General features: G+C 41.2%; 1 long non-coding RNA gene across 2 annotated transcripts in view; it reads left to right on the top strand.

Annotated features, from left to right (window-relative positions):
- Positions 1 to 23,125, top strand: part of LOC138721040 (uncharacterized) — a 156,235-nt gene extending 133,110 nt beyond the window's left edge. For both annotated transcript variants that reach the window (XR_011337500.1, XR_011337499.1), the window contains exons 2-3: positions 6,487 to 6,570; positions 23,044 to 23,125. This is a non-coding gene — a long non-coding RNA (uncharacterized lncRNA). The remainder of the gene's footprint in view (positions 1 to 6,486; positions 6,571 to 23,043) is intronic.
- Positions 23,126 to 24,421: the final 1,296 nt, after the last annotated feature.

Raw genomic sequence — 24,421 nt, forward strand, 5'->3', positions numbered from 1 at the left:
TACTAAGCCACAGTGGCAGTAAGCGGGAGCCTGAGGTTATTTCTATTGATGAGCGTTTCCGTTCGGCTCTTTCCGGAGCTCTTGGCAAAAGTGTTGTAGAGTTGCGAGACCACCCTCACCACTGTGCTGCTTTTCACCCTTCTTCCCGGAGCTGTCCTCGATTTTCACAAAGCTCCTCTTTACTCTTTGTAACTTGTGGTTTAGATAAGTCACTGAAGAAATTGGTGATTTAGGGTCTTCAAATTCGACATTTCTGCAAGCTGTAAACAGGTAGACAAAATATCAACAGTCCCACCTGTGAGATGTGAAGGCATTTTTATCTGTGTGTGTCCCTGGGAGGAGAGGAGGATTCCTGAAGCAACATTAGAGGAGCTTTGCACTGGAAAGGGGAATGATACTGCCACTTCAGAATTAATTCATTGGTAGAAGCTGGGAGTCTGGAAGCCCCACTATAGTTTTAGAAAGAGTGCATTGTTATTTCTGGGTATTTAATTTTTTTGTTAATACTATTGAAAGGAAAGAAAAAACATTACTCTGAAAGAATAGAGAGACCCATGCTACAGGAGGCCACAGGCCAGGCTGGTGCTTTACTTGGAAATGGAAAAGCACCTTCCCTCATCTACACACAGTCACTGGAAAGAGCTGGCCAGCAGTGGTCTTGGCACTCAGGGGTGCACTGCATTTTCTACCAAATGAAATGGCTCTTCTTCCCCAAAACAATTTATCAGAGGGAATGGGGTAGGTTGGAAAAAATCACTGTTCCAGCCCACCCTGGGTGAGCTGCCAGACCTGCCTGTGTCCATACTGGCCTGCCAAGGGAGGGTGTGTTTGCACGTGCATGCCTGCAAGCACAGAAAGTCTCAGTTGCCCCTAAATGTCTTCGCCAGTGTCTTTAGAGTATCAGGTATTTCAGCATGATGCAGTGTTTGCTTTGCTGAGTTCCTTGTCCACAGGCAGAGCTCCCCACTATCACCACAAATGCAAAAAGGAAAGATATTGAAAAAATGTATACAATAGGAAGAGTGGGTTAATTCACTCCCTATGCAGCCTCTGCTACCACTGAAAGCTACATCCAGTTCCCAGAAGAAAAACATTATGTCTCTGTGGAGTATTCACCCAGGAAGCCAGCTGTAGGACTATGTATTAATGGTGATCCCTGACTGTTCAGTTCATTCTGGGGAAAATTCTGAAGAAAAAATGAAATAATTTGGTTTCATTGATGTGTTTCTTGATTTGCTGCAGCATTTCTGCCCCAAAGTAACAAACCCTTTATTAAATAATGATGAATGGGAGATACGAAAAAGAAAGAAAGCAAACCCCTACACCTCGAACACCCAGAACTTAAAGTAAGTGAGCTCAGTTCTTCTTTACAGAGGAACTGAGAGAATTATTCTTCTTTATTAAAAAAGAAACTCTCATTGGAATGCAAATTTTTATTTTGATTATCTGTCATGTCCTGCTTTGAAGTTTTTCAGACAAAAATAAATATCTCCATAACAGAGAGGATTATAGTAGTCTTGTTTAGAATCATCTGACTAAGAGTGACGTCTAATCTCAGAATATGTAAGGTTTTATTGAGGCCACAGAGACTTCGAAAGAGCTTGACTCTTTTCTGTTTTGTAAATTTTCTATAAAAGGTTTAATAAGGTTTTTAGTTCAGCTCCCCCAAAAACAAGGACTGTTTCCATCAACCATATTGTTGAAAAAATATAAAAGACACATAATTCAATTTAAATAAAGCTGTAGCTAGGTTATATCATACTTATCTCAGTAAAAAGTATTTTCTTTTACAGTCCTAAATAAATAAATATCTGTGACTCGACTTTGAAGGCTTTGCTTGGATAAATCAGGTTTTGGCAGCTCTGTAATTCATGAAACAATACGTCTAGCTCTACTGGAATGGGAGTGGGATGTTTCAAGCTTTATGATTCTGTTCAATTCTGGAGCATTAATGGGGCTATTTGTAAAGAAAGAAATATAATGAGTTATCACAAAACACAGCAAGAACTCTAGAAAAGGGCAGCCTCCCATCCATCACCCATTCTAGCGTATTCACAAAAGAACAGGGCAAGAAATCTTGTGAGGACAGTAGGGAATTTTGCTTTTACTCTAACCTGACTTTCACAAATTGTGATGGGCCTGGAACATTATTTTCTTTACAAAATGACCCCAGCTCGATCCTAAATTCAAAGTGGGAGAGTGTGTGGTACGGATTTTTGTAGAGCTTTTTTTTCTATTTTCCTCTACCTTATGGTTTGCGAAGACATTATCTTAATTAAGATTTATTTATGAAAATAAAAGTATTATATCATTTTTATCTGATATAGAGGCTAATTCAGCATATCGACATTGCCATATTTCTGTGGCACATTCTGGTAGGGCTATAAGTAAAGCTAACTGTCGTTTTCCTTCTCTCCCTCCTCTATTTTGGAAGTTTATGACTAAGCCTTGAAAAGTTCTTGTGGGCTGACACTTTGACATATGAGTTGGGAACCTGAGAGCAATTTTATTTTGAACATTAAAAAAAAAAAAGAGCAAACCTACACCGAGCTATTTTTTTTCCTTTTTGTTGATTGTTTTTTTTCAGTTGTAGAAGCACAAACAGAACCAAAATTCTAACTGGTATGTGTTGTGACATAGCTGCAGTCCTGTTCTCTCTCTCTTCACTCTCAGTATCCCTAATGAAGCCCAAAGAAGGTTTTGAGTGAATATTGTTTTTAAGAAAGACTGAAGGTTTTTCCCCAAAGATAATGAGATAATTAATGTATTTCATAGTGTAGTACAGAGATGGTGAAACGGCTTGGAGTGATGAAATGAAACACTCATACCAAAACAAAGGGCACAGCAGGAAATAGTCTAAAGTACATGATAATCAATTTTCACATTATAAGATTTTGCATCTCTCCTTCCATATATCCCATTATAACAGGGCCTGTTGCTTATTAAAAAGGAGATTGAGATGTTGCTAACTGTGGAAGAGCAGATCCTCAGGCAGCATAAATAAGTCTAGCTGCACTGACGTCAATCACACCAGCTGTGGATCTGACTCTGGATCCATTTGGTGTAATAGGTCGGTCTTAATCTGGAACACAGGAGTCTCACTCTTAAATCTTTTCATGTTTTGAAGGCTAGAAGAATAAATGAAGCTTTTTGGAGCTTCACAATGTAGAAAAAAAGACTCATGCCTACTATCAGCAGAAGCTTTAAGAGTAGAGAGAGCACCTTGCCCTCTCCTGATGCTGAGTGACTGGTGCTGGAGTGTGACACTTCCAGACAACCCTTTTTACATACCCTACGCTCTGCTTTCCATAGGGCCATTTCCTTCAGTAATGCATTTCCAGTGCCTAGGAGTATCTGGCTTTGTACTGTCTGGCAGATATTGACAAAGGAAAAAAGATCTTATACTTCTAGCTTGCTTGTTGGAGAAATTGTCTTTATTAGTACAAGGAGTATAAGGGAGATACTGGGTTTGCAACTGAAGTACAATTTTGTACAGTCCACTGTACTAAGTATATCAACTAAGCCCATCACAACAAAAGAAGCTCAAAGACTTTTACTGCAGTGCCTCTCCATATGAGATTTTCTGAGCTGATGCCCCTTCTCCTCCCTGCCTCAACTGCTTTTCCCCAAGTTAAACCAGAAAGCAGAGGGATGCACTCAACCTCATAGCAAAGACAACCTTGTCCTGAAGAGTTTTAACATTTAAACAAGGCACATCTGAGGCTTTACCTTGTGCTGTGGTATCTGGATGGTGTACTTCTGACCTAGCTTAGTTGACCTTCCAGGATTCAAATTGCCTTTTCCCTTTCTCTTTCTTAATACAACAGGCACAGACAAACCATTGCAAAACAGCTTCTGTGACTCCAATGTTGCCAGGACAGTGCTGAGGCTTTTGCTGCACAGAGTGCAGTTGGGTGGCATGCTCATTGATCTCCTGTCTTGCAGAATTTTTACAGATCTACAGACCTGATCAGTATATTTTTCACTGATGAGTCCCTTGTGTTTGCCAGTGAGAGAATTATTTTTAAACCTGGGCTTCATGGGATTATGCTCTCTACAATATATAAGTATATCAAGCAGTACTTGAGGGATGACTCACGTGCTTTGACTCTTTAGCGATCCCCTTAACACTAATGAAAATAGCTGTCATTTGTCAAGTATTTGGCTCCATAGAAGTAAGGGAAATTCATACGTGGACATGAAAGGTTGTGGCAAAATATTCAGCATGCTGCATCATTTTAAGACAGCAATTTCCCCATGTGCTGTAAGACCAAAGCATCATAAAAACCAATGTGTAACACTTGATTTCACAGTATCATGAAGCCTGACTTGAGAGGATAGTGCACTGTGAACTGTGGAGTTGGTAGCAGTAAAATAGTCTTAATGAGGTTGTGTTTGGAACTGTTTTCTGCAGAAGAATATAACCTATCTCCCACAGCCATCAAGGCCTTTGGCCCTAGATGAGCAAGATAATTAAAACTGATTCTTCCTCCCTTAAAGCAGCAACCTGAGATCCTGCTTACTAATTCCAAAAAGCTACAGCTTGAAGAAATGTAAAATTATACATGTTTTGAGCCTGTCAAAGATTGAGCTCCATGTGGCTCATGCTACCAGTCTTCATGCAGCAGCATCTGTGAAGATTTTTTCATTCAGAAAAAAGAACATTTAGCTGCTTGTGACCATTACCATATTACTCACCTTCCATCCTTCCCTTCACAGCTAAATGATTTATGTTGGAGTATTTTTTCAGGTTTGCTACTGATGCTCAATGTAACTACCTGTGATCGACCACAGCTCTTAAGTAAATCACTTCAGGGACTCTCCTGTCCATAGTATCTCACTGACTGTTTTCCTAATCAAGGTGTAAAATGAGAAGGATTCAATCACAGTGCAGCACTGGAAGAGACCTAGAGCAATACGGGATCCTATCCTGTGTCAGGTGAAATGGTGATGACTCTTTGTCAGCAACTAACCTTTCAGACGTGAAGTTGTATAAGTCTAAATTACTGCTAGCTGCAATGGCAGAAAAGCGAGACCATATGCCAAGGCACCTGGTTGTGTGGAGGAGTTACTTGTAAAGCCCCATGGCCAATGAAAGGAGATTGTTCAGGTGGCTTTGAGAAGGAAGCAGGCAGGATTGCTTTATATATTATGCATTTCTCAGGCAGAGGAAGCATATTAAGCCTACTGAAGAGAGATTTCCCAGTCAAAGTTATATCAGTCGCTTATATATACAGTGCAACATCCTCCCCCTCCTACTTGCCTTGGGGGAAGAAGTGTTTTCTTCTTTTGAAAATTTTGAGATACTTTCAGAGTCACAGAGAGAAGCCCTGTGGGACAGGAAAGGATTTGGATGTATTTAGAAATATTATGATATAAGCATTAAATATAGAGGATATTCCTCTTCCTTTGATTTATGAGGACTAAAATGTAACTTTTGGCGGCAGCCAACATTTTGAGGTGATTACATAGTACAGAGAGGAAAAAGAAAGTGCCCTACCTCTTTGAAGCTACTTAAAGGTGCTGTGTTGGAGTTGAGTCCGAATTTTTTAGTCTTTTCCCTTTCAAATTTTGATTGTCAGGGTTTTGAATCTGGTCTCTGTTGTAGTCACAGAATCACAGAATCACAGAATAACCAGGTTGGAAGAGACCCACCGGATCATCGAGTCCAACCATTCCTATCAAACACTAAACCATATCCCTCAGCACCTCGTCCACCCGTGCCTTAAACACCTCCAGGGAAGATGAATCAACCACCTCCCTGGGCAGCCTGTTCCAGTGCCCAATGACCCTTTCTGTAAAGAATTTTTTCCTAACGTCTAGCCTAAACCTCCCCTGGTGGAACTTGAGGCCATTCCCTCTTGTCCTGTCCCCTGTCACTTGGGAGAAGAGGCCAGCACCCTCCTCTCTACAACCTCCTTTCAGGTAGTTGTAGAGAGCAATAAGGTCACCCCTCAGCCTCCTCTTCTCCAGGCTAAACAACCCCAGCTCCCTCAGCCGCTCCTCATAAGGCCTGTTCTCCAGCCCTTTCACCAGCTTTGTTGCTCTTCTCTGGACTCTCTCCAGAGCCTCAACATCCTTCTTATGGTGAGGGGCCCAGAACTGAACACAGTATTCGAGGAGTGGTCTCACCAGTGCCGAGTACAGAGGGAGGATAACCTCCCTGGACCTGCTGGTCACGCCGTTTCTGATCCAAGCCAAGATGCCATTGGCCTTCTTGGCCACCTGGGCACGCTGCTGGCTCCTGTTCAGTCGGCTGTCAACCAACACCCCTAGGTCCCTCTCCTCCAGGCAGCTTTCTAGACAGACTTCTCCTAGTCTGTAGCACTGCATAGGGTTGTTGTGCCCCAAGTGTCCTTCTGTTGTCTAGGCAGAGATCACAGGGATGCTCCCAAAGCCAACTCAAACAGTCCTTTGGGGAGTTTCCAACTGTTTAGTGCCTTTCCAAACAATGCACAGCTACTGAAATGCCTTTTTTTTTTTCAGTTTTTCCTTGTATTGTGCCTCTTTCCCCTCCCTGAGTATTGTATGGATGAGTATGCTTGAAGAGATGTTTCAGAGAAGGTGCAGGTAGCTCACTCCACTCTGTTCTTAGCTGCAAAGAATAGCCCTTATCTTTAGAGCTTGGGAACTGCTCTGGTTTGTCAGGACTCGATGACTCCTGAGATGTCCCAAGGCTCCTGAGAGTGACATCTTCCCTGACACATATCAGGTTCAGACATAGCTCTGTATCAAGGCCTTGCCACCACGCACCCAAATCTCGATTCATGTTCTAGACAAGCAGCACTGAATAAGTCACATATACATATATTCTGGGAACATTTTATCGTGATCGCTTGTGAGTTCATTCCTCGCCCTCTAACTGCTAATCAAAGGGACAAAAAATATTCAGAAGGACCTCTCAGCCTCTGAATACCAAACAGATGCTTCTTCTCCCTGCTCCTATAACATTTGTTCTCCTGTTGGATGCATACACATAGAGTGCATGCACAGTTAGCACCAGGAAGAATACTGTGGGGCAATCGAAAAGAAGAATTAATGAAAGGTTTTTCAGCTGTGTGCAGGCAAGAAGAAGCAGAATAAGGAGCAATGCATAGAGCTGGTTCCTGAAACATGGACAGTTTGCACTATTCAAGCAGTGACCAAATTGTTCGTTCTGTGGCAGTAAGGACTGCGTCTTTCTTGTGGTTTGGGGAGAACTGGTGGCACCACTCAGCCTTTAGAGGGAGGAGATCAGCTAGAAAAACTCTACTCTAAGCGCAGTAGGGAAGAAAATCCGTCTGTTTGAGTAGCTTTAATAGGGTCCAGGGACCTGCCACTCTTGTCAGATGAATTCTTGGCACAAGGCTGATGTTGCCAAGAGCTCTGCTTTCCTTCTGTCTATTGTTGCTAGGAGGATAGAGGATAGATAAGAGCTGAGCAGGGTTCTGTGTAAATGGTCCTTCCTTAGCGTCTTTCAGTTTAGCTTTCACTGACTGAGGCCCCCAAAGTACTTAGCATGAGTAAAGTTTTCGAAAGCATGAGTAATTTAGGAGATTAAAAGGCATTTTCAAAAGAGTCAACTTTTCAAAGTGCCTAATTTCCAACTACTTTCAATGAGGTTTGGGAATTTTAAATCATCTGGTTGATTCAGTGAATAGCACTGTTGATTGCAGTGTAATGCATCATCGGTTGGTATCCTGTTTATGTCAGAGGTCAATGCTGGGTGACTCTGAGGAGGGCGTACGAATCCCCATCACCACCCAATGGCAGGGAATTCTTCCTGTCCCTTCCTGGAGGTGACTTTGAGAGCTCAGAGCTTTTCTGAGTGTCCAGGATAATTACACAGGGATACAGTAGGAGGAGTCCCATCACTCTCCTTTTTAAATTACCTGTGTTTTCTTCAGGTATTAGTGACAGGTGCTGTATCAAGTTTTACTCTGACCAATTGCCCCTTCATTTTTCTCATTTTGCTGTATATAAATTTCACTCATGTCTATGTTCTATTTTGTAGTAAAAGTCTTTATCTACCTATGTATTTTTATTAACATATATAGATATAATTTAATATGTGAAAACTCTCAGTGTAAAAAATGTAGGTTTCTTATGTGGATCATTGGTCTTTGAAACAGTCATGTGAAGAATGAACTTAAATACCTTGCTGAATTGTGCTCATAGAGGGAGAGATGCACATGTTTAGGAGGAGGAAGGGCTCAGCATTTGCATTTGGATGCATGTCTTATGGCTTCAGAGCTCTTTAGACTCCTGAGTGGAGCAACTCTAAAGTTCAAAGCGGTGTGATTTTTGGCAGAGTTTTTTTTCCTAAGACTTCTTCTTCGGGGCATAAAATATTCTGCCCTCAGTGCATGTACATAACTCTCATTGGCCTTAAAAGAAGTTACATGCCTACATCAAAGGAAGGATTTACCCCATAATGATTCATCGTGAGCCTGACAGGCAAACACAACAGTGGAGAGCTCACAAGCTGAAGCTTCTGAGCTAGGGGGATGACAGAGTTCAGATCTCTGCTGATCAGCCACATTGCAGCTCTGATTTTCAGCAGTTTTTAATTTTTTTAATTGTTTAGGTACAGTAGAGATCAAACCACATGTTCTCCATCTGGTTGAAGAAACGGTAGGAATCAAGCACAGGAGACAGCCCTTTAACATCTCATGTGGGAGGTAAATCAGGGTCAGATTAAATTGTGATGCTTTTTTCCTGGAAAGTGGATGTCCTTATCCCTGGGTTACGCTGGAGACACAGAACCACAATATTCTAAAGCAAATTAGAAATACCTTTTTTATTAAATGTGATTGCAGAAAGTCTTGGGAAGGAATGTGTTAATGACTGGTGATTGAATGCAGTGGTTTGCAAGCTCTAAGCAGCTTTAGTGTCTCCTACCACAGCCCTGATTTAAAATTCATAAATGCTAATCCTCCATAATTTACGGTTTAAAAAGCAGCCCCACTCACAGGCCCTGTGGCTACAGCTCTGTCAGAGTAATTATGCCGCCAAGCTGAAATTGGACTACTAACTGAGATATTAAACAGGGTAGGAAATCCTCTTCCCTGGCAGCCTACCCAATTATTCCAAATAAGCAAACAGATTAGTGAGTAATTTTCCAGTTAAATCTGGTGATTGGTGCCAGAATTGTATGTTAAATATTCAGAAGTAAATAGATTAAAGATGAAATGTCCCCTTTTCTCAAGCTTAATTTAGTGTGTATATTAAAACTTTTTCGGGGGAAAAAATCTTCATTGAAGTGCAATACGCTTGCTTTGAAAACAGAACCTTTCTTGGCTTGTTTGCACTTGGGGCAGTGCCGTTCATTAGCTGGGGCACGTTGTGCCGAGGGAACCTTGTGCCACATTAGACACAGTATCAGCCCTGCTGTTCCTTTATCCCTCACCTTGGAGGAGCCCTCCTGGGTGGCAGCGCTGTGAGACTGCACACAGCTCTGCTCAGGACCATCAGGGACAGCTTTTCACCAGGGGCCGGATAACTGCTGTGTGATATAGGGTGCTGCCAATTCAGTATTGGCAGGAGAGTAAGCGTGGGACTGTGAGCTGACTGGATCATTTTGGCGATTCATTTGATAGTGTGATTTGTAAAAGTTAATAGTAAATTTGGGCATTTCTTTTTCATTCTAGTTATTGGAGTGGGGAAGTATATTTTTGTTTCTAAATTCAGTTTGAATTTCCCCACTCACCTGCCTAGAGTTCACATTTTTTACCTTTCCAAACGCTCCTTATAATGTAGTGCTTGTCTGGGACCCAAAACAGATGGAAGACAGGGGCAAAAGGAAGGAAAAAGTGGACTGAATGCTCAACATGCACAACTCCTGTGTCAAGTGGCAGGGGAGGACACAGCTGAGCTGGGGGTTGTCCAGGAACACAAATAGTAGGGCTGTCCCTGTGCTCTTCCTGCACCAGAGGTAACACATGCTCGTCCCAAGGAAAGAGTGAAGTTAAGGGTCTGTGCTCTAAGTAGAGACATCAAGCAGCCTTTGGCGGGTGAAGGGTGCTGTTCTGGGAGAAGCCTGGCACTTCTTTAGAGGTACCATGCTGACACCTAGACTATTTCAGAAACAAGCTACAGCTTGTGGCACCTCTCTGGAAGCAAGGCCAGCACCTCTCCCCAGAAGGGCTGCAGCAGTAGTTGCTGCTTTAAACTGGGATTGGCTGTTTGCTGCTGGGACTATGATGGTAGACTCTGGAAAACCCAGGTGGTGCACAGTGCATTTTGGGACTTTAATATTCTTTCCAAAAGAAAGTCTGAGGGGAATGTTTTTGCATGCATGGATTAAAGCAAGGACTTGTACCTCTTTGCTGGAAATGTGTATGTTTCAATATGCAACAGCGATGAAGACAGCTTACCAGGAGGCTTAAGTACAATGGTGGTGCTTCCTGAAAAGGCAGAGCTCTGGTCTCTGCTTCAGGAAAGAGTTGAGCTGAAAAGCTGCATAATATTGCTCAACCATCCTCCTACTTAATTAAGTTTGCACCAGCCCATTTTCCCATTTCTGTCACTTGGGAAGAAGAGGTGGGTGTAGGGCTTCATGTGCTAGTTGTGGCTTGGACTGTTGGGCAGGTAAGAGGAGCAGTTCATTCTTAGGTCTGAGTTTAATATTTTCTATATTTTATGTCATGATGCATTCTCTAGAGAGGGCAACATCGAGTTTTTAAAAGCAAACTTGCCAGCATTGGCTGTCTTGGGCTACATGGGGTGCATGATCTCTCTCCTTGCCGTGAAAGCCCAGGTTTTAGTTATGGAGTGGTGGTGAAGGGATCAGGTCCCCAACAAGAATAACTTTTTCATGAAGAAGTCTGCAGCTGTTATACCTGAAGGAGGGTTTGATTCAGCCTCCTCTCACACCCAGGTACAGTGTGCGAAAGGAGGCTAGAACTTTCTAGCCATGGGCCCACAGATCTGCCTTTCCACTGGGAAGTGTGAGGGCTGCAAGTAGGTAATGCCAAACACATGCATAGGCAGGATTAGCTCAACTCCTGCACATCCCAGAGGCTTTCTCTTCTGCTGTATCCTCCCTGGAGAGGCTTTTTCACCTCAGCCCTCTGCTGGAATGTGCCTTAAAGGCATAATCGAGCTCATAAAAATTAAGTGGTGAGCAATCGTTAAAACGAAACAAAACAAAACAAAAAGACCTAACTAAATTTTGTTCAATAAATTCTCTAGAATCAATCCAGTTATGTTTTTATTACTGTCAGAGCTCACAGCATAGTTTCCCTTTCTGTGCTTCACAAGGCTGCAGGAGCTTTACTTATTTTTTTTTCCACACTTCTACACATGGTGACATTTTGGTTTTGTACAGAGAAGTGTTAAAGCCAAAACTACAAGTGTTTTTTTAAGTAGTAAAGATCCTTTGGATCAAATCTAAATGCATACTTGTTCAAAACTGGAATAGATTGATGGATGTGGAGGGATCCAGAACAAGCCACGCTATTGAAGATAGAGCCCTGTGAATGCCAGGTAGTTAGTTACATGGCACTAGAAATACTACAAAATTTCTGCCTCTCTGATAAGTTTGCTCAGTAGGGCTAAAGATGTGCTTTCTTGCTTATGGTAAAAAAATGGGAGAACTTGTGGTGCCCTGCCTCCACAGATCCTTAGCACACCCTCTTGCTACCATAAGCACGTTGCTGATGGTTCAGCATGTGCTGCACATTTCAGACCTTCTCTGTCTTGAAGGAGAATTGTGAATCTCACTGCTTCAAAGCACTCCAAATGTCAGCACATTCCAAGTATCTTGTGTTCCCTGTCTGCTGCCCTGTACCTCCAACCCAGGGATTTTATATTTTTTTCTAAATATGACAGAAGTACCTTAAGGAATGCCATTCCCAGACAGGTTTGTCAGTTGGGCTATTCTTCACAGAAATCATTTGAGTCTTCTGCACAATAAAATATAAAATGTTTTCACTTGACTCCTAATTCTTTCCACTTGACATCTTCTCTATAAGCATACTACTTCTAGCTTGCCTGTTAAGTCTTTATATTCAGCCTGGGTTTTGTGTACTTTTGGTTAATCTTTCTAAAGTTGTCAAGGGCTATCACTTGGGTTCTAGCCAGTAAGTGGACGTGAAGCAAAGAGCTGGACACAAAAATTGTGAGAATGGATGCGGTCAAATATTCATTCATCAACTGTCGTTTCTAATCTGCCTCTGTGAGTGGCTGTTTCTGAAGTCTTTAAGCAATCTGGATTCATTTTATTGGTTCCACCCGTCATATTCACCTACCATTTGATGAGTGAAGAATTTGCTATTAGTCTCTGGTTTTGTTTGTTCTTGATTCCTAGAAGCACAATGCTTATTGGCTGTTAACAAAGATTTCTATGTAGTGAAAGTACTGATAATACCTGATTGCGTCCCTAGAGTAGCTATATACAATCCTTCTCAAAAAATGAAAATCTCTCTCATGCTTCCTCAATGATATCCTCCTACAGTGAGTTCCAAAGGTTAATTATATATTTTGCTCAAAGCTACTTCTCTAACAGGGTCCTTGGGATGAAGGTTGATGACCCTTTTAAACCAGCGTACTGAACCAAACAGCAAATCAACCAACTGAGGTTGTTGTCCTGTGGGGGGCTATTTGTCTCAGCTCCTTTTTGTCACAGCAGCCTTAGGAAAACATGAGTAATCAAGCTTTTCTCAAGTAGGTGACCAGATAGTCTTGGCTGGCATCATGGAAAAGAGATCAATCTGGCAATGGTTTCCTTGTCATTTTTCCTAAATGTTAGTTCTTTTTGTTTTGAGAAGAGGTTGTGCCAAGATCACCTTTCCTCACTGCTGGAGACCCCTCTGGTACCACACAGAGGGGCCTAGGCAGCCCTGGCCTCTGTTGCCTTCTGAGATTTAGGAGTAGCTAGGAGGAAGACATGAGTTCTCTGTTGCCAGTTACGTCCACAAATGCATTCCCTCTTTGCAGCATTTTAGATTTTTCTAAGTGTGAATGCAAGTAGAAATAATTTTGGAAACTTGGAACAGAATGCCATAAACAAGAGTTCCTTAAAGGGATAAAAAGCATATAATTTAATCTGTGTTTATAGCATTTAATCTTAAAACTCTGTGATCTTACATACTTTGTGTATCCATTTCCCTTAAGAAAAGCAGATAAGGTCATCCAGTGGTTCAGCAGCTTATGCCAGTTAAAATGAACCTGAAATGGAAAGCACGGTTGTAAATAAAATACAAGTGGCCAGGGTCCACTCTCATTAGCTCAGATTTGCCAGTGGTGCTGTGAGTATTTTAAGGGAGCCTTTCTTCAGCTGGGATCAACAAGAGTTTCCAGTCTCTGGTGACCTGGATGCCAGAACAGCTCAGACCTTGTGGACAGGTGTTGCATATGAGACTCTGATTTTCCAGCCCTCGCACTGGTTCTGTGGTTATAGGAAGGAGAGAAAAAGGGTTCTAGATTAGCTTTCCTGAACACGTGGCCAGTCACAGCCAGGTCGTCTGTCAGTAACATGGCGTAAAAGAGGACTCAGGAGAGTAGCTGGTGTTTGTCACAGTGAAGAGACCAGTTTTGTATTTCTCCTTGAAATAGTCCTCTGAAGCTTTTCTCTGTGTGAAGGCTGATGAGGACAGGTTCCAGGCTCATGCATCTCCTGTTAAAGACCCGCCCCCACTGTCCACCCAGGAAAAAAAAAAAAGTAAGAAGAGCTGGTGGTTCTGAATTACTACATAAGATTTATAAGGTAAGATTATATCTCTTAAGTAACTTCAGTCAGTGCCTTGAAATGTATTTATAAGCAAATAGAGCCAGGAGTCTTTTCTACTACTAGACCGGTTCAGCAAATCACTTAAGCATTACTTAACACATGCTAAGTCTACTGCACCCAAGGCAAACTCTGGATACGATAAACTCTTTGTCCATAAAATGTTCACCTCCAGATAATGTAGCACCATTTTATTGCTAAGGGTGATCATGCCTCTGTCTGTCTCAACAACAAAAAAACTGGTAGTAGAGCTTCTGTGCTGTACCTATATTGTTTGTATGATTGGTTTGCTAAGTGTATAAATCTTAAGTGATAGAATTTTGTAATATACAGTATAACAATTGGCAATTGTTGTACTTTTATTTTCAAAAGTGAGGGAGTGACCCATAACTCACATCCATCACAGTACATGAAAGCACAGCTCACTGTAGTATAGCAAGCAAGGGAATCATTCATACATGGGATGTTATTCACTTCAACCTTTCCCCTTTTCTGAATGCAGTCAGGATCTGTATGTCTATTGCTGCATGCTCTGTGCACTGGCATAGACATATGACGGTATCACCAAAACTGGAAGGGGAAGAAATAGATGGGAACAGAAAGGGGTGTGGGTAAATGTTGTCTGAGCTGATAGAAATTTAAGTGGTCAGGCTTGTCAAGGAGAGGGAGAACTGCAGGGTTGGAGAGTGACTGAGATTAGGACTGACTTTTGGAGAAATGAGAGCTGAGATAATACCTTTCAATTCAAAAAACATGGGTGATGGCACAGGGTGAGCATGGGAGAACTGGAGATTAAAACAGTAAATAAAATGGAAATGTATTTGACGTAGGGAGGAATGAAGTATTTTTCATCCTTTTAATTCTGCTCTGGTTCCTCTATCATTATTCCCAAATCTAATACTGTACTTTTCAACATGATCTTCATCCTGTAGCAATTTCCATGAAAAATCTCCTTCACCAATTGGCCAGAGCATCTGAGGAGAAACATTCATTTGGGAACTCTGTTGGTGCTTGGTTCCTAGCTGCTTTCACCAGGTTTGCAGACCCCCATCTGTAATCCACATTAAGTCTCTATTTTTAACTCTGTACCATGTGAATAGTAAAATAGCTGTAATTAATTGTATACTGAACCACTGAGCACCTAGAGAGATCATCACCAGGCACTTCTTTGCTGGCAACTGTGCACACAAGATGAACCCTGTCCTAAATTTCTGATCAATCAGGAGAGGGAAAGGAGGGGGTATGGTTATTTCCCATGTGGAATGATTTCCGAGATTTGCCGAGGGACATACAGGACTAATGTGTTAGAAGGAAGAAATGAGTCTGGATCTCCCAAAACCCAATTTAGCAGCATAACTGTGAGATATACTTCCTTCATACTTGAATCCAGTTGCAGCAGGGTTGCCATTCCATGGGTTATGTTTGGATAGATAGTTTGGGAGATCTCTTGGGAGATGAAGAAGACAGCTACAAAGATAGGCATCTCTAATAGGAAAGAAAAAGTTTCTCAGTTGGCAAGTTGAGAGCTGCTGGCTTGCTTTTAAGAGTGTAATCAGTCTGCAACTTCTGATGGGGTTTAGTAGTTGGTTTTACTCTCCACTCAGGTCCTAGCCTGTAGCACATGCTACAGATAATAACCCAGCACACCTCAGACACGAGGGATCTCATGTGTGCCATGGGGTAGAAGGAGGTAGTACCCAGGTGTTTCTAACCTTGATGCCGAGGCAAACTTTTTCCCTCAAGACCAACTTCCTCTGCAGTGAGTGAAACACTTGTCATCTGCACCGTGCACCCCTTTGTCATTGCACTGCTGGACTCACATCCTTGAACTCAGAGCACAAAAAACCCTCTCGTTTTTGAACTGATGGTTTGTTTGTTTTTTTTCTCTTTGGTCGATGCTGGGATCAGTGATGTCAACTTGTTCTATTTGTTTTGACAGGAAAATGTTTTCAGAGTTCATTAGGATGGCATCAATTCTAACATTTGGCACACAAACATTTGATGACCTTCATGTGTGGGAAGAAATATGTAAGCAAAACTTCCATTAGTTTGAAAAAATGCTTGCACTCAGCACCGTTCCGATTGCTGAACTGCAGCTTCAACCTGAAGTTTTGAACAGTCCCTGCTTATGAACTGCCAGAGGGCTCCAGACATGAGTGGCAACTGAAACAATTGAGAACCACCTGCATACTTAGTCTGGGCTGAGATTACATCTGGGTTCAGCTCTCCACTTACCTCTAACAAAGGTGCTGCCAGCAGCCCGTTTCCACTTGAACAATGACCATACAGCTTCTTGGCCCTGGTCAGCTGAGTTGGTAGTGTTGGTCCAGTGTAAACACATAGGCAACTGCATCCTATGACTCCAAGTGCAGAAAATTCCCAATGCTTTCCTGGTTGTTCCCCTCAGTGAGATTATTTCATTTTGCAACTTTGGGGTAATTTTCATCTGTGACAGGGCTCATTAAAAGAGCTGGACTGACTGGTGCTGCTAGCAGCTGAACCACTAGACTTATCAACAGAGAAGGAATAGCAGGCACTTGCTCTTCCCTCGTCAGTGCATCTGCCCTATGATAACAGAGTCACTATCTCTCAAAATGGGAGGGAAGATGAATGTTCATGGCTTCCCATGGCCTCTAACAGTGAGAGGACAAATATTAGCAAGAGCTTTTGCAATAAAGAAACATCTTCAATTGTAGCTGGACTGAGCACACTGAATTACTCTCCCAGTGACCACTGCAGAAGTTGCTGAAAGCCTCTGGTTACTGCTAGCCCACAGCAAGGACAAGTACTAATGAGAGTACAGATATGTGCCACCACGTGTCCTTTGAGCCTTCCCACTCCCTTTGCCTCACAGATGGGAAAGTACTGCCAAACCAGTATGGTTCTCCAACTAGCTGCCTTCAGGCCTTTCCTCTGACCTATCTTAGCTCTTCTTTACTTTTTTAGGATTCACCATGTTTTTATGTTTTTTGATCATATCCTGTAATCAAGTGAAAGGTGTCTCTATGGATAGAGGGGATTTGTACTTAGCCTTTGTTTGGTGTTTGCTCTTTCCTGATCATGCTGTCTGCTGTAAGAAAAGCCAAATGCTGCCCATATGTGGCTGTGCTTCCTTAAATTATGGAGAATGAATGTTTATGGCTTCTCTCGCTGTTGCTCTTTCTCCATACTCTTCTAAATGATACGTTTTCACAAGCAACTACTGAGATAGGGAGTCAGGACTGGTTTTTGAGGTGTGCCACTTAGTGGTCTACATATAAAAAAAGGGAGACAGGAGGAGGAGGATGGCAGAGGTTTAATATCATGCCTTGCTTAAGAGAATGTCCTTCAAGTGAGCGGAATTCAGCACCTTGTAGAAGTATGACTTTAATTTTGCCTTTCAAATGTGAACTAAGCAGGGCTGTCAGCACATACTGTGTTCTTCCTTGTCAAACCATTTCACTTAGTCTGTCAACTGTAAACAGCTTAAGAGGCATGTCATTCCGACATTATTATAGCACTTTTAGATTTGTTTTTAGATTGGCTCTGTATCTGTTGCTGCAAAAGGTGTAGATACAGAGATGACATGGGTTATTTATTGTGTTACTGCAAAATGCTACTTGCTGTTTTGTGGTAAGCACAGAGTAACTCCATTTCAAATAATGGGCGCTGCAGAGTAATAATCCTGTAGTACCATGGTAATACCATTGCCATACTTTGTCAAATCAGTTGTGTCAGTAGAGCAGTGTACTTACTTCACTGTTGGTGTACATGGCCTTGCACTTCACATGAAGTTTTCTTTCCCAGAAGATCAGGGAAGCAGAATTAAGATGTCTCAAGAAAGAACTCTGATTAACAGACTCTGTACTTTTGGTTTCTCAAGAAGTTGCATTACATATTCAAATAAACAGTGTTTAAGCTGTTGATGACAGCTTAACTACTTCATCCCAGAGCGTTTTGACAAGTGATTTCCAAGGTTTTGGTTTCCCAGGATTTTGACAACCCCCCAAAAACATGAACTGATTTTATATGTCACATGTTTAATGTATTTGAGATGCATGTATTATGTTGCAAAAGCAATAAGGGGGGAGTTAAAGGGACAGGGTGATACACTCTATATTTATGATCATCAGCTTCTTCAACATGTCATTACAAGAGAGAAAATGTTCAGATGTATGGAGTATGCAAAGCAGTTGAACTTCTGTTGCCAACCTGTCTGGATTGTGTTTCCTACAAATTGTTGGCGCAATTTCTCTCTGACTGCACTGAAATCCACAGAACTGAACCCATTATCATTGCAGGGAGCTTTATCTGTCTCCCTTGTACTTCATTTCTGCTCTGTGTGTGTTCTTCCCACATTTCTGGCTATGTGGCTGTGGGGATGGCACAAAAGGGATTTAATGTCACCTGGATTCTGAGCAAAGGGGAAGGAGAAAGGTAGATGTTTTCTCACTAGAAATGGATGAATTTCTGTCTGCATATATTTAATAGGACTGCCATTAGAAATTACACAAATATGTAAACTGATCTTCACTTTAATCTCAAACTGAAATGAAGCTTAAATATTTTAAAGGAAAAATTGATTTAGCTCTGCTTTGGGACTTTTCTTATGCACTCTCTAATTTTGAATTGCTTCTTTTTCTCCGCCTACACTAAAGGAGAAAAAGATGGGGCACAGCCTTTGTCTTCCTCGGCCCTTGAGCAACAAGTGGGGAAAAGTACAGGGAGCGAATTGATTTTTCTAAAGCTCCTGGACTACATTAGATGTTGAGAAATGTGAATAATTTCACTGAAGAAAAGTTCCATATTTCAAAATCAAACCCATTTGGATATTATCCAGTGTCTGTTGGTACTTTTGCCACAAGTACTTGATATGCTGGCATAATAGGATACTTGAAAAGTCCTCATTTGTCATGTTCAAAACTCTGGTTATCGCTATCCTTTTTCTGTACCAGAATGCCACTTACTTTACCATGTAATAGAGCTACGTCCATCAGTACTAAGCAGCCCATGTCCTTAAATTTTAAAGTAGGAAGAGCTATTTTATTTTAACTGATCATTGACATATGACATAAAACATACCGGTATGAATTATTGATTTATAATAATGCTGTGTATACACAAAGGAAAACCCATGCTTCCTAAGTAAAATCTGAATCTTTCTGGAAGCTGTTTTTATTCCCCTAAACAAGCACTATTTGAAGTATTTTTCACAAAAAAACCCAAACCTCTTACATGTTTCATCTAATTGTGAATTTGTGCTTTTCAAGGAAATTCCCATAAATCGCAAAACCTAATTTCATTTAAATAATTAATCATTTCATTAATCAAAGTGCTAATGATGGAAATCATAGCTGATTTTTCAGACATCCTAAGGCCAAGCTCCTGAGGCTGTTTAGAAGAGATATCCAGATATTTGAAGATGAAACTTGGATGAATAACCTTCCCCAGAGACCTTGTGAGCACGGGACAGGTGCAATTTGCCTACTCTAGGGTTAGTTTCTGCATTTCTTCTGATATCTGAGAAGTAGAATCTGTCTGATAATTTGGGAGTTTTAGCAGATACTTAGTACCAGACTAAATTGACTCTGAATTAGTTGCATTGCGTGGCTATAGTGTTCTCTGCAGTCTTCTACTTGCCAGAAGTGGAAGGAGAAGTGTGGATAAAGAGGAGGCAGTGTAGCAGTTACAGGGATATCAAGGGTTGAGGGAGGGGGCAAAGGCAGAGATATCAGGCAGTGACCTCAGTGCATTCTTTAAGAAGTCATCTATCAGCAGCTAATATTTTCATGGACAGAGAGAAGCAGGGAGTTGGTGAGGGGCACGATGAGTGCATAGCATAGCACACTGATCAGGTAAGAGGTTGTCACGGTGTCTGTTAGTGTGCATACTGCCAGTACCAGGCTCTGGTAAGTGTGACCTCAATCACAATGTGGGGCTGCCTGAGTAAGCACTCCCCAAAAGTCCCCAGCACTGTAGCATGGCCCAACCTGCAGATGAGTCAGCCCTGCTATGCCTGCCAGGAACATAGGTGTCCATGGTAGCTCGCTGGTAAGCCAAGAACAGGCATGTTTATTTTTGATTTTCCCCTGATGAAGAGGGGAAAATGGGAGGAGACGTGACAGCTCTTGATAGCGAGAGGGTAGATAGACCTGCATCTGTCAGGTAAAAACCAGCCACTTTTGCATAAACAAGTGGTTAAAAAAACAAACCCCAAGCATTTTCAATATATTACAAACAAAAAGGGCAAGATAATTATCTTAATGTGATTATTGACCAAGATAAATTTATCTTATTTTATGAACTGGGTAACAATTTGAATCTTATGCAAAACCTAGAAATAAATCTAAAAAATATGATAATGTAAGAAAATAAAAGTTATTAGCAGTTGAAGTACCATATTATAGATGGTAAAACCTTTTAAGTTCCAAGGAAAATAGGCTAGTAAAACTGGAGTAAGATTCTGACTTTAATCACTCAATAAATAGCTACAATGTTTGGAAGAATTGATAGTGTCATTATAGCAACATCCCTTTTTATAAACAGCCTGGTGCTGATTTGATTCTAATTGCTGCCAGAGGAACAGTATCAAAGTAGTGTGCTTCAGCAGTGTAACCTGCAGGATGAACAGAAGGGGGATTAACTGTCTGAAATGAAGAAAGTGCAGGTTTTTCAAAGGTGTGGATTCTAATTCCAGGACTGATGGAGGAGTCTGAGTAAATTCAGTATCAGGAGAAACTACAGGGAAAATGCTTAAGGAAGAGAAAGCAAAGAGTAGTCAAAACAGGCTCCTCTGAGTGCATTAAATTATGGAAAAGCAGTGAGAAAAGTTGAGAGGTTTGAGCATGAGCGTGTGTTCGTTTTCTTGCCAGAAAGGATTCTCCTGCTGGGCTGGCGTGGTTCTGTCACCAAACTGCAGCTCCAACCTCCCTGGCTCTCTGCTTTGCTTTACCAGGGACATGGTAGCCTCATTTGCAGCCCTTGTTTTATAAATGGCTTTCCAATATCAATGTCTTAATTTTTTGCACGTCCTCTATCAGAAAATAAAGGCCAAATTTTAAATACATTCTTAATTATTAATGACAGCTTCTTCATATGCTTGTGGGCATATTGTCTACCTTTTGGTGCCCACGAATTCACCTAACAAAGAAAGCTGCTTTTGCAAATTGGATCCTTAGCAGTGCTGTGTTTCAGTTCTTGCTCTGCAAATCCTGGATTTGACCCTTCTTGGGCTTCAGAGCTATTGCGGAGGTATCAGCCTTATACTGATGATTGCTACAACATTTGAAGGCAATAAATTTATGTTTATCTAGGAAGAAATCTCTAGAACACATGCTTCTAGGCTGTGTCTTCTCCCAAAAACTACTAAGAAATTATCTTATTTTGCGAATAGTAGCAAGAAAAGCAGGGTCCCGTAAGGAGAGAAGAAGTGGAACTCACTTGATAGTTCTGTCATGTTAGCAGCAAACCAAGAATAAACAGAAATGCAAAGGGAAGAGGTACTTTTCTTTTTACACAAATCATGTGATAAGCTTCTCCCATAAAAATTGTAGGCTAAGTGAAATATGTAAAATAGCTTGTTGAAGAAAAAATTGGTTCATGTGGGACTGAATGGCTCAAAAGATTAGTGAGGGGATAATAGCTTTTCTCCATTTAAGTGGCAGACCAGTTCAAATCAATTCTAGGTCTCTCGAGACTGAAAGGTGTTGCTATCCTGTGACTGCTTCATAGTTATTTGAAATGATTTTTTGGTCTCAATCCTATCCTTAGTTGCCAGAAAATTATCCCCAGCCCCATCAGCACTGAATTACTGTGAACTAACCGTTGTCTCCTCCCCTAATGATGCACAACCTTCAAGGATGTGTGTATGAGTGGCAATTGTTTTAGTGCTATATTTCTGATCAGAAATATTTTGTTTTCCATGGAATGGACAGATTGCACAAAAGAAGAGAGATCCTGGAATATGATGCAATGTAAAATTGTTCATTAAAAATATATAATGTGGTTTTCTTGGAAGAACAGGGCTACTTTTGGACACCTTCAGCTACCCCTCACTTATGCTCAGAGCTGCACCTCTTCCACAGTTCATGAGCATTCCTGCCTGCCTGCAGGCTATGTTGGGACTTTCCTCTACATAAGTATAAATCATGAAGTAGGGCCACAACTTAGAAAACAGCTATTGCTCATAAATAACAACTGAAAAATTCAAATTGGTGGCTTGCCCTCCAGGTTTGTTTCAGAGAACATATTTAATGTGTGAAGTCAGACCAGTGAAGTGATGCTAGGGACATGACAACTTACAGTGGCTCAGAATCTTGCCTATCAATTTTATTCTGAATGATTATAACAAGTGAAATAACAGGCACTGATTTTTCTGCCAAATGTCAAGATTATGTAAACAGTAAGAAGCAGTGCTTACCAAGCTGAGAAGCATTTGGATCTTTTAGTCACTGTAACAATAAGTCCAGAGTTAATGAACCACAGCAGAGTTCATGTTATTTAGTATACCAAAAAAACTCAAAAAGGACTTGGGATTATTAGAGAAAAATCTCAGCAGTTCTGTGTGTACGACTGCATGGAAGAAAAATTAATAGGATATTATGACCACATAAAGGTGTCAGAGAATTGAAATCACATGACTATAGTCACATTTTCTATAGAACTGATCCAATATGGACTCGATTGAACTCACCTTGCAAGAGAAATTTTATTTTTGTTTAAGCTTAGACAGCTCCAGGTTTAAGAATGCTCGTTGAAGGGGAGAAGGCTGAAGGGGTTAAGGAAATAAGGTGCAAGAGAATGACCTATGGGAACTTTCATTGTTATATGGGTCCTTGATGAGTGAAATGAGAGGAATTACTCTCCATCATGAAAGGCTGAAATGTCGAGGGAGCAATTGCAAATTAATCTATTAAGAATAAGTAGGAGGTTGAACAGTGTGACTCCAAAGAAAGAAAAAATATGGAATAAACTGCACTGTAGATTCACAATGATTTCTAAACACAACCTAAATCCACCTATGTTTTTTTACAATGCAACAGTAATTTATATATACATGTATATATATATGAGAAAGTATATGAGCAGATAAAATAGTTCTCTTTCTATTAAGCAGTTCACGATATGTGTAATGACTGGGCCTGAATGGGGAGTTCTGTTCTGAATTGTGTGGCTTTAACCAGAACAATGTGCCAGGAATTTTTCTTTTTTAAAAGACACACCAATAAAATGCCTCACAGGCAGTTTTCTCCGTGATGATTTTTCTGTTTTGCTGTGACATTTTTAACTTGAATTTAGTGTTCATAAAAGGTGCTATTTGACAGCATTGTGTAACTGAAAACCCCTTTTACTGACAGATCATCCACACTCAAGGCTGTGGAAATTTCTCTATGTCAGCCTGGTGAGGGACACCCCCACAGCCTGAAGAAACCAGCTTCCAGGAGGAAAAATGCTAAGTCCACATCAGTCAGTCCAGTTTCATGTTAAATGTCACTGTGTGATTATTTTAGAGAGCTTACATCTAAAGGATTTGGAGAGAGGCATGAAAAGTTGCCCGACAGGACTGCATGGGTTATTTTTCTGTTCCCCAGCAGTGATTGCAGCTTTCTGGAGTGTTTGTGCTTTGCCCACTTGTAGCAGAAGAGAAACTTGACACAGATCACCAAGTATGTTTTGGTGGAGCTGATCCTGCGGGATGTAGCTACCCCTTACTGTGGTACTTCAGAAGCAAGGGTTTGTTCTTTGCTCAGTGCCCATCCCTGACACCAGTCTTTAGGCCTCAATGGTAATAATTTTGTGAAGCTTGTGTAGTCTCAGACTTTTACCCTTGCCAGCTTATTATAGTCCAAGAAGATGAGATGTGACTATGCTGAGATACAACCCCTAGTGATGGCACTTCATAATACTGTATTGCTATTGTAGGCAGAGAAAAAGGCAATAAAGCAGCATTGATATCCTGCCTGCCCTCTTATAGGAGTTATTGAATCAAACCTACCAGAACTGCCAGACAAACAATTTGCAGCTGCAGTCTGAAGCCTGACAATGACACAGAATCAAAAAGAAATAGTTGGCTTGTGAACTCCTCTGTGACCCACCACAGCAGGCTCCCTAGGATTGTTCTCCTCTTTCTGGTCCTTCCCCTGTACAATTCCTTCTCTTTACCTCCCTTTTCCCCTCTCCCCCAGTTTCTCTCCAATGTCTTGCCATTTTCAGCTACTCACACCTTTTGTCCTTCCTTTTCTTGCTCTCTTTTGTTGCTTCACTATTTCCTTCTGTTGCCTCCAGTATACCTCTTACTTCTTGTTTGATTTTCTTTTATTAGTTCTAGTGCCCTCCTCTATTTCTCATTGTTTGTTTCTTTGATTATTTTCCTTATTTTTGATTAATCTAATTCCCCTCAACCATTTCCCATACTCTCTCCTATTCTCCCTTCTCTGCTGTTCCTTTTTTTTTATTTGAATTTCCTCTCCATTTTATTGCTCATTTTTTCTCCTTTTTCTGGCAGTTGTTCTACCTTCATTTTTTCTCGATACATTTTTAGTCAGTAGCTGAGCTTTATGTTGCTCTTACTTCTCAAACGTGAGGATTTCAGCCTTTCCTGTGCACTAGGATTTCCAAAGTGCCAATCCAGCTCAACTAAGGGGAACTGATGTGGTTTGGCTCTAATGCCTACAAAGAGAAATACTACAAAAGCTAGAATAACAGTAGCACTTGCAAATACTCTGTGGCTCATGA

This window comes from Phaenicophaeus curvirostris, chromosome 5 (assembly GCF_032191515.1).
Source record: "Phaenicophaeus curvirostris isolate KB17595 chromosome 5, BPBGC_Pcur_1.0, whole genome shotgun sequence".
Taxonomy (NCBI): Eukaryota; Metazoa; Chordata; class Aves; order Cuculiformes; family Cuculidae; genus Phaenicophaeus; species Phaenicophaeus curvirostris.